Raw genomic sequence first — 10407 nt, forward strand, 5'->3', positions numbered from 1 at the left:
AGGTAATTTGTATTTTTGAATATTGCTTTGTTAAAGTTTGAAAACATGTTATGGGTGTTTGCTTTATGAAGAAATTTTAAAGTTTTGAGGAGTTCTTGATATATCCAATTTTGGACAGCCATGGAGTTCTATATTTAATGAAGTATTCTTACATATATTTGATGTGAATTTATGTTGAGTAGGGTGAATTAATGTCCTAGTAAGTTATTTCCATGTATATGTGGTGATTGTGCATTTGGAATTAAAGTGGAAGAAACTATGGGGAATTTTGGCAATGTGAAGCATTCGGCAACCTTGAGATTCCTTGATGAATGTTTGAATTCATGAAGATATTGGGTGAATTGTGACATTGAGGATTGATGAATATGTATATAAATTGGTTGTGGAAATTGTATGTAATAATTAGGAGTGTTTATGTGTACATATTGTTGTATTTGGACTTTGTGAATTAGTGTTTCATTTGGTGTATTGAGGATATTGTATTCTGCCCAAAGTGACTTTATTGTGAAGTGATAAATGGTTTTGGTAATGTACCAAATCAGAATTGGTAAGAGAGATGGACTTATAGCAAGGTAATGTGTAATTGCTAGATGTTTAAGTAATGTATTTAAGGACAGTGTGCATTTCAGCCTATAACTTTAAGTGTGTGGCTCCAATTGGTATGAGACCAATTGGAGGTGAAACTAGGCACAAAATGTGCCAACTTTCATGAAGGAAACATAGCAAAATTCTGCTTGCAAGGTAACTTGAAAAATGACCAAATTCGGATTAAGTGAAAGTGAGGCCTGAAAACTGACCATTTGGGCAGCAGTTAGTGTTTAGGCCATAACTCACTCAAAACAGGTCTAATTGACCTGAAATTTTAACCATGAATAGCTAAGGTCCATATCTACAAGTCTTATGAAGACACCAAAGCCCATAAATGAACATAAGCAAGTCAAACAGCTTGCACAAGTTCAGGTCCAAAAACTGGCCGAACCAAAGTTGACCAAAATTGACCTAAAATGACCAAATTTGATGCCATTTGACCAGCAATAGTAAAATGACCATAACTTGCTCTACATAACTCAGAATGACCTAAAATTTTGGCCTGCACTCCATAAGACATAGATCTACAAGTTTGTAGTTTTGACCGAAACCCGAAAACTGAGGGAACTAGATCGTCCAGCTAGTTCAAACTAGTATCTCGGAATCCAGCAAGTTGCAATAAAATGCACTAAACAAGGAAATGAAATTGGTAATGTGTACCAACCCTAAAACACTATCGAATGTGACATATTAGTAACACTAAAACCTAAATTACCTAGAACGCATCGAGGGTCGATATATTAGGTTGATTAAGCAAATAATAGCTTTCAGTGAATTATTTATCAAACATTATCGATAGAGACAGTTTAATTTAGTACTGAAACACTTCAAATTGTGTTTCTCAGTTAGTAAAGACTCAGGGAAAGGGAAGGAAACACTGAGTCCAGACCAGGAGACAGTTATCAGAGGTTTGTGCACAATAACTATTTCTTTTGAATTTTTCAATTGAAATGAATTATGACTATTTGTATATTATTGTTTTAAATTGTGGAAATGTGTTTGAATGGATATTTATTTCTTGAAAAGCATTGTAAATGATTTGAAACTGCGAGAAATTGTTTGAATGATATTGATGGATACTTATTAATTGAAAAGCATTGGAAATGGTTTGAAACCACAGCTATCATGTATATTGGTTGTATTCCTCGCTAGCTTGTCTAGTGGGACGAATTGAATTCCCTCTCTGGCTGAAGTGTTGAGGTGTGTGCCTGTTGAGGATGAATTGGATGAGTACTCATATTTTTGCTAGATAGCTATGTTATTCCTCATTAGTCATCGACTTTTGGGACGAATTGAATACCTCATTAGCCATCGGCTTTTGGGACGAATTGAACTTTGGAACATGATTAAGCTGTGTGTGATTTATTGATTTGTATTATGAGATTGTGAAATGGAGTTAAATCCTTATTGACATTTACTGTCTTTTGAAGTTAACTATGTTTTGATCTCTGAGATTTATTGTGATATTGTGTTAAATTCCTTCTGACACTCATTGTCTTGAATTTAACTATGATTTTACATATCCATCATTTAAATGATTTATGAATTGTGATTTAAGTTGTATTTGGTGAATGTTGTGCACCACTGAGACATTGTCTCAGCTATAGCTTTTTATTGCTGTCGCAGGTAGACAGACAGACAGGGCAGCAGACTAGGCTGCTAGTACCTCCAGCGAAAGATTTTTGGGTATAACGAGTATACCACATTTTGCATTTTGTACTGTAATGTATGTTCACTGTATGTACATATTGTTTTTGATTTTGAGCAGTTATAAATTAAAATTATACATTGAAGTTGTAAAATAATTATGAGTTATCTTGGCTTGTAAAAATTGTATTATATTTCTTTTATCTCAGTCTTTGAAAAATCACTGTGGATTTGAGTTGAGAAATATGTTGTGTTGAGAAAAATATTGGAGTTGAGATTTGGAAATATATTGAAGTGCTTTTTACAGGTTTTCTGAAGAACTGTTTTATCCAAAATATAGATGGCACTCTGCCAAAATTTTTACAGAAATTCCAAATAATTCAAACATGTTAGTTCTATCACTTCAGTTCAAAAAGGTTTTTAACACCTATAAATAGTGCTCACCACTGTAAAAGAAGTAAGAAAAGTTTTTAAAATCCCTTGTAGTGTTTTTAATGGGTTATCAGTAGACGGAGTTGGTAATTCATTTGGTATACTACGGGATCATGTTATGCCTTACAGAGGGGTAGGGTGTGACATTTTAGCTTCTGGTCAAAGAAGTAAAACTGTAGGTCTATGTCTTATTGCACGCGGGGCTAAATTTCAGGTCATTCCGAGTTGTGTAGACCAAGTTATGGTCAATTTACTAAAGCTGGACAAATTGCACCTTTGGTGCAAAATTTGGTCAATTTCTCAATTTTTTTGTGTGCTAGATTTGTCTAGCTTAAAGTCCTATTTCTCTTGGTACTATTCCCTTCAATTTATTTCATTAGTCAATCTATAATGTTGACCCTTGATGCACTCTACGTGAGTCAATTCTAATATTACCAATATGTCACATTTTATAGCCCTTTAGTGTTGGTATATGTTACCAATTTCATTTCCAAGTGTATTGCATTTTATTGCAATTTATCGGATTTCAGTGTACTATTTTGACCTAGCCGGATGACCTAGTTCACTCAGTTTTTGGGTTTTGGTCCAAACTACAAACTTGTAAGTCTATGTCTTATTGCACGCGGGGCAAAATTTCAGGTCATTCCGAGTTGTATAGACCAAGTTATGGTCAATTTACTAAAGCTAGATAGATTGCACCTTTGGTGCAAAATTTGGTCAATTTCTCAATTTTTTTGTATGCTAGATTTGTCTAGCTTAAAGTCCTATTTCTCTTGGCACTATTCCCTTCAATTTATTTCATTAGTCAACCTATAATGTTGACCCTTGATGCACTCTACATGAGTCAATTCTAATGTTACCAATATGTCGCATTTTATAGGCCTTTAGTGTTGGTATATGTTACCAATTTCATTTCCAAGTGCATTGCATTTTATTGCAATTTATCGGATTTTGGTGTACTATTTTGACCTAGTCAGACGACCTAGTTCCCTCATTTTTTGGGTTTTGGTACAAACTACAAACTTGTAGGTCTATGTCTTATTGCACGCGGGGCAAAATTTCAGGTTATTCTGAGTTGTATAGACCAAGTTATTGTCAATTTACTAAAGCTGGACAGTTTGCACCTTTGGTGCAAAATTTGGTCAATTTTAGGTCACTTTTAGTTCGGCAGTTTTTGTACCCGAACTTGTGCAAGCCATTTGACTTGGTTATGGCCATTTTTGGGCTTTGCTGTCTTCATAATAATTGTAGATCTATGTCTAAACTAATCATGGTAAAAAGTTTAGGTCAATTGGACCTGTTTTGAGTGAGTTATGGTCATCCCAAGGACTACTGTTCATATGGTCAAAAATTTGGGTTGCAAGGTTGCTATTCCGGATTTGGTCATTTTTAAGGTCAGTTTCTAGGCAGAATTTTGGCAACATTTCTCCATGAAAGTTGGCCTATTTGGTGTCTAGTTTCACCCCCCATTGGCCTCATACCAATTGGGTTCACAATTTGGCACTTATGGCCTAATTTAGGTACTGCCTTCAATACACAACCTGCACAAAGCACATACACTTCCAATTTGATATTCCTATCTCCTCATTACTTCAATATTCAATCAATAACACTTCCATATATATATTGTACACAATTCCAGCAACAATTTTGGGCAGAATATTCAAGTGCTCAATGCACACAATTCACCATTAAGTTTAACATTCACTTCCACCAAAATTCAACATATCTCAATGTCAATATTACACATACACTTCAACATAATCATACTTTAATATCACTTACACATACTACCCACAATTTAATACTAGCATATTTCATCAATAAACTACATATTCACACACAAATTCATGATTTAATAGGCTACCAAACATGGCAGTTTGCCAAAGCATCAAGACCCATATTCAAACCCTTGATTCAAGCACTAACATGCACATCATTGGATATTAATTTACTACCACTTCCATTTAAGTTAATCAACCTTAATTTCCATCCATTAAAGGTAAGAAAAACTCAACTACAATAAACTTTCATGGCTGTCCAAAATAGAATATATCAATAAGTCATCGAATCCTTCAAATTTCTTCACCATCCAACTCATCTCAACCTTAATACAAACTTTAATGAAGCAAGGGATGAAAAACTAGCACTAACCTTTTTTTAGCTTCACCAAAACATCATCAAATCCTCTTCTTTTTGCTTCCAACATACTTCCCAAGGTGTGTGTGCAAGCTTTGATGAAGAAACTATGGTGAAATGAGGGCTTGAACATGGTTGCATGGTGGTTGAAGTGAGGTCGGCCATGGAGTTTCCATGGGGTAGTTTCGGCTGGTTATTTCCCAAGCTTGAAGATGATGATTTCTGCCCAATTCCACTTTGATATATCCCATTTATTTAAGGTTAGTGGAGCACTAACCAATAAATTAATGTTTAATGATTTAAAAGTTTCCTAATTTGCACATTTATCTCATTTCCTTCACTATTTACATAATGTACCACCATTTAATTTTCATGACATTTATAAAGTGTAATATCATTTATTTTTAATGGACAATGAGGTCAAAAGACAACTCCAGGTGTCAAATGACCAAAATACCCCACTTCGGGCTATATTCCCGATTTCTTGGTAACCCCGATTTTTGTCTGTTTCTCGATTTTTCATTTTTCTTTGTACTAATTTATTATTTTTTTTGATATTTCTAGTTTCAATTATATTTCAATAGACCTTTACTTACGTCTCGAAATTAAATTCTGAGGGTTCCCCGCGGTCCTGGGGTCGGCAACGGCCTTCCCAGTGCAGTCACCCATCGCTGCGATGTTGGCTCATTTAACTTAGCTTCATTTTCTCTCTTTCATTTGTCTTTGATTTTTCTTGCATTTTCTTCTTATTTATTTCATCATTATATGTCTGTTCATTATCACCGAAGTGTAGTTCCAGACATTCCGACTTTCCGGGGCAGACATTAGCCATTGGAACAGTAGAATGTACGGACTACGAAAATGAGTATGTTACAGGTTCAATCCTTTACCTAGCCCCTAATGCTCAAAATCTTAGGTACATCTATTATTGACTTATCTTGCATTAGTTAAGTGATCCCATTGAGCCAGTAATTATGCAAATAATTTTAATGTCCTCAGGTACGTCCAATATTGGCCACCAAACCATTTACATATTTACAACATTTCATGCTTAACAATTATTCTTAAGAAAATCACTTAAATTAATTGCATCATATGCAAGTTTTTAAAATTTCTTACATAATTGCCTCAATAGAGGGCCTATGTTATAATTACTTTAATTATAGCATTTCCAACTTAATCATTTGATTAGAAGATTTTGTGGTCATCCTAATTACTATTAAGGTCTCACTTTACACATTATCCAATTAGCATACATATATCATATACTTGCATACATTCCCATACATCTCATGCATTCATGGATAATAAATATGGTATGATTATGGACTTTCTAAGGGATTCAATTCTGAGCCACCAAGAATTGAATCAGAGCATTCTTAGGTGCATTTCATTCATTCATATTACAAGAGTTACTGAAGGAGTACATAATCAACACTTGATCTTGAATTCCTCCCACTGGTCCCACCAATGCTCTTGACCTCCTTGATCTTCTTGCAATCTAATTACATAGTAATCCTTGGCATACCAAGGGGAATTTACAAGAACTAAATAAATGAAATTACAACCCAAAAAATATTACAACCTTTATAATACATGCCCAAAATAAATTAAAATAAATAAATTAATTTACAACCCAAAGAAATAAATCCAATCACATTGGTCTTTTATTGTCCATGATCATCTATCATACATATCACTATTTAACAATTAAATAAAACATACATTCTTAAATTAAATTGAATATCTCATATTCAACTTACAAATCCAGATTTGAATATGATTCAAATAAATTTAAAAATTCATATTTGAGTAACATTGATAAGTGCATAATTTATTAATTTTACTCACATCACATTTAGTGTTTTTAGTGTGTTTTTTTATGTTTAATTCAGTTGGTTAAACTATATTTATCATTTAGGCATATTTTTAGATAGTTGTGGAATAATTGTGTTAAATGGAGAAATTTTCAGCATTTGACCTTTACTGTATTTTTCAGGTATTTCTATTATTGTGGGTCTCCAAATTGAGTGCTGTTTAATCCATTGAAAAGCTAAGATAGAGTACTTCAAATGATAAAGAGGGACTAAAGCCTAAATCAGTCTCTAAGGTTGATAAAATGAGCTATGGATCTATTGCAAAAGCCCAGACTCGATGGGTCACGACCAGTTTCAGTATTTATTTTGTATCTAGAGTTTCAGACTTCCAAATGAAGCAAGGCCAAGCCAATTGAACCTTAAGAGCCACCTCTACAACTTCTATGAAGGACTGGATGAGAGATGAGGTCAATTTAATTATCAAAAATGGCAATGAAATCATCACAATGGGCTGGACCGTCTAACTAAACCAGTCCCGATTTTTGGGCCATAACTTGGGCTGTAGACCTCAGATTTGGGTCCATGAGTACCTGTTGGAAAGCTAAGAAATAGGGCTACAACTTTCCTGAAGAGGGCAGAGGTAGATTTGAAAAGAAAGTCACTGAAAATCTGCCTTGATTCTGGAAACGTGAATGTAGGTTAAAAATCTGCATCTTGAATTTCAAAACCTTTCCTAGTTTGGTTTGGTTCCTATCTTTGGGATTAGGTTTTTTTAGTATAAATACATCTTTGGGCAGCAGCTAAGAGCATCCCAATTCAGAGCTTTGTTCTCCATTCTCTTTTAGATTTCTTCTTTATTTTTCCTTTATTTTTCTGTAAGCCATGAACATGAGTGGCTAAGTTCTTAATTCAATTCAAGGGATTCAAGTTCTTTTGTTTGATTTGTGAGATCAAGTTCTTAATTTAATTTATGTCTTTTTAAATATCTATTATTTTCTGATTTAATTGTTTTTGATCTGTTGAATGATTTGCTAAAAAGGCCTATTAGTTAATTGTTTAATTTGATGAATTGCTAGTTCATCTTCATAATCCGTAATTGTTGTGTAAGATTGAACATGAGTAGCAATTAGGTTTTATTGATTATGATCCAAGTTTTCAATAATAACCTAAGGAAACAATAGGATGGATTAAATTATTTATGCTTCATAAATTGTTGTTCAGCTTAACTGCTTCCTTTTCTTAAAGCAGTTATTAATTTGATGAGGATTGCTTAATACCAACTCAGTTAATAATTAGAGTTAATAAGAGTGTTGGGCTCAAATTGATGAGTATAGGGAAGTCAGGGGTTTACCTCGCTATTTGGTAAATCTATGTTAAGTATTCAATAAGAGATAATTGTATTTGTCTATGATCAAATCAATGCATTGGAATGAGAATTACCTTGGACTGAAGTTTGTTTAATTCGAGAGTTTCATATTTAATTTTAGTTCTTAATTTTTGATTTTTTATTTATTCTTTGGATTGTGAATTACCCCCCTCCCCCCAACCTTAGTGTCTTTTTCCATTACACAAGTGCATGGAGTTTAATAATTTAGTCTCTAGGGTTCGACTTGGATTTACCACTTACTGTAGAAAATATTTCATAATTAATGATTTCAGTTAATTTAATTTCTGGTGGATTCGACACCCATCAAGAATTTTGGCGCTATTGCCGGGGACTGAAGTTTATTTGATTTCGTGTTTTTGGTGTTAAATATTGTGTTATTAATTTTGTTTGTGAGTTGTTGCTATTTTCAGGTTTTTGGAAAAGAAAAAAAAAATTAATTACGGTGTTACTATTCATTGTTACTGTTCATTAAGGATTTTGGTTAAATTTGGAGGGCGGCCCATACCTATTTTGAAGGAAATGATGCTCTGATGAAGACCAATCAATCCATAGGATTCTTTGGCCCTACCCTCTTGAGGCCAAATTCGATTGTTTTCTAGTGTTTTAAGGCATTTTTCTACTTTTACTTTGAATTTTTTTTTTTGTTATGATAAGAATTTCTCAATCTAGTGAGTTGATCTTTGATCTAGAAGTAGAAAAAACCAATCAATCCGATGGCTAAGTTCAGATTCTTTGGTCAGGACCAACCCTCTTGAGTCAGGACCAACCATTTACCCTCTTGACCAATCAATCCAAAGGAGCTAAGTTCAGATTCGGATTCAGAGTCAAGTTCTGAAAATGAGACCATGGCTGATACTAGGACTATGAAAGAGTTGGCTGCTCCTGATCCAAACCAATAGCCTTTGTGTATCCAATACCCTGCTTTAAATGTTGCTTTTGAGTTAAAATCTGGATTAATCCATTTGTTGCCTAAATTTCATGGTCTTGGAGGTGAGGATCCACATAAGCATCTAAAGAAATTTCATGTTGTGTGTTCCATCATGAAACCTCAAGGAGTTTTAGAGGATCAGATTAAGCTTCGAGTTTTCTCTTTCTCACTGGAAGGCACAGCTAAGGATTGGTTATATTACCTTTCGTCTGGATCTGTCAACTCATGGAATGGGATGAAGCAGATATTTTTGGAGAAGTATTTTCCTACTTCCCGTGCTGCCAACATAAGAAAAGAAATTTGTGGCATCCTGCAGTACAATGGAGAGAGCTTGTATGAGTATTGGGAGAGATTTAAGAAGCTGTGTGCAAGCTGTCCCCATCATCAAATAGGTGAGCAGCTTTTGATTTAGTATTTTTATCAGGGACTTCTACCAATTGACCGCAGTATGATAGATGCTACTAGTGGAGGAGCTTTGGTTGACAAGACACCAGAAGAGGCAAGGAGGCTGATTGCTAACATGGCAGCAAATTCTCAACAGTTTGGAATGAGAATGGATCACACACCTATGAAGGTTAATGAGGTAAGTACATCTAACCTTGAGAAACAAATTTTTGATTTAACTTCTTTGGTGAGGCAGTTGGCTATAGGGAACATGCAACTTGTTAAGGCATGTGGAATATGTTCAGGTTTGGGTCATGCTATTGACATGTGTCCTACGTTACAAGAGGATGAATCAATGCAACATGTTATTGCAGTAGGGAATTATGGACAGCCACAATGTAGGTATGATCCCTATTCGAATACTTATAATCCAGGATAGCGAGATCATCCTAATATGAGTTATGGGAATCAATCGGTGCAAAACCGATACCATTAGCAGAGATCACAAGTGAATCAACCGCCTCCACCTCCACCTCCGCCTCCCTCAAATCAAGGTATGTCACTTGATGAAATTATTAAGGCTTTGGCTAACAATACCCAACAGTTTCAACAGGAGACCAGAAATAGCATTCAAAATATAGAGTCGCAGATTGGTCGGTTAGCTTCATCTGTGAGTAAACTTAAAGCTCAAGGTTCTGGAAAGCTCCCATCACAAAAAGTCATGAATCCCAGAGAAAATGCCAGTGCTATAGTGTTGCAAAGTGGGAAAGAAGTTGATAATTAGACTCCACATGAATCAACGAAAAAGAAGAAGCAAGGAGAAAAAGAGTATGAAATGGATGTAAATACTGAACCTAAACTGAATAAGGTTAATAATTCTATTCTTCCTCCATTCCCCTACAGGTTGGCCAAGACGAAGAAAAAAGAACAAGAGAAAGAAATTTTGGAGACTTTCAAGAAGGTGGAGGTGAATATACCTTTACTTGATGCGATCAAACAAATTCCCAGGTATGCCAAATTCCTTAAAGAATTATACCCTACAAAGCGCAAGTTGAGGAATAATGAGAAGATCAATGTGAGGGAAA

General features: G+C 34.6%; 1 non-coding gene across 1 annotated transcript; it reads right to left on the minus strand.

Moving 5' to 3' along the window:
• Positions 1–9221: 9221 nt before the first annotated feature.
• On the minus strand, positions 9222–9328 carry LOC131174180 (small nucleolar RNA R71). Its single transcript, XR_009144428.1, has one exon. It is a non-coding gene; the product is annotated as a small nucleolar RNA R71 (small nucleolar RNA).
• Between the last annotated feature and the right edge of the window lie 1079 nt (positions 9329–10407).

The sequence above is a fragment of the Hevea brasiliensis genome, chromosome 15 (genome assembly GCF_030052815.1).
Source record: "Hevea brasiliensis isolate MT/VB/25A 57/8 chromosome 15, ASM3005281v1, whole genome shotgun sequence".
Taxonomy (NCBI): domain Eukaryota; kingdom Viridiplantae; phylum Streptophyta; class Magnoliopsida; order Malpighiales; family Euphorbiaceae; genus Hevea; species Hevea brasiliensis.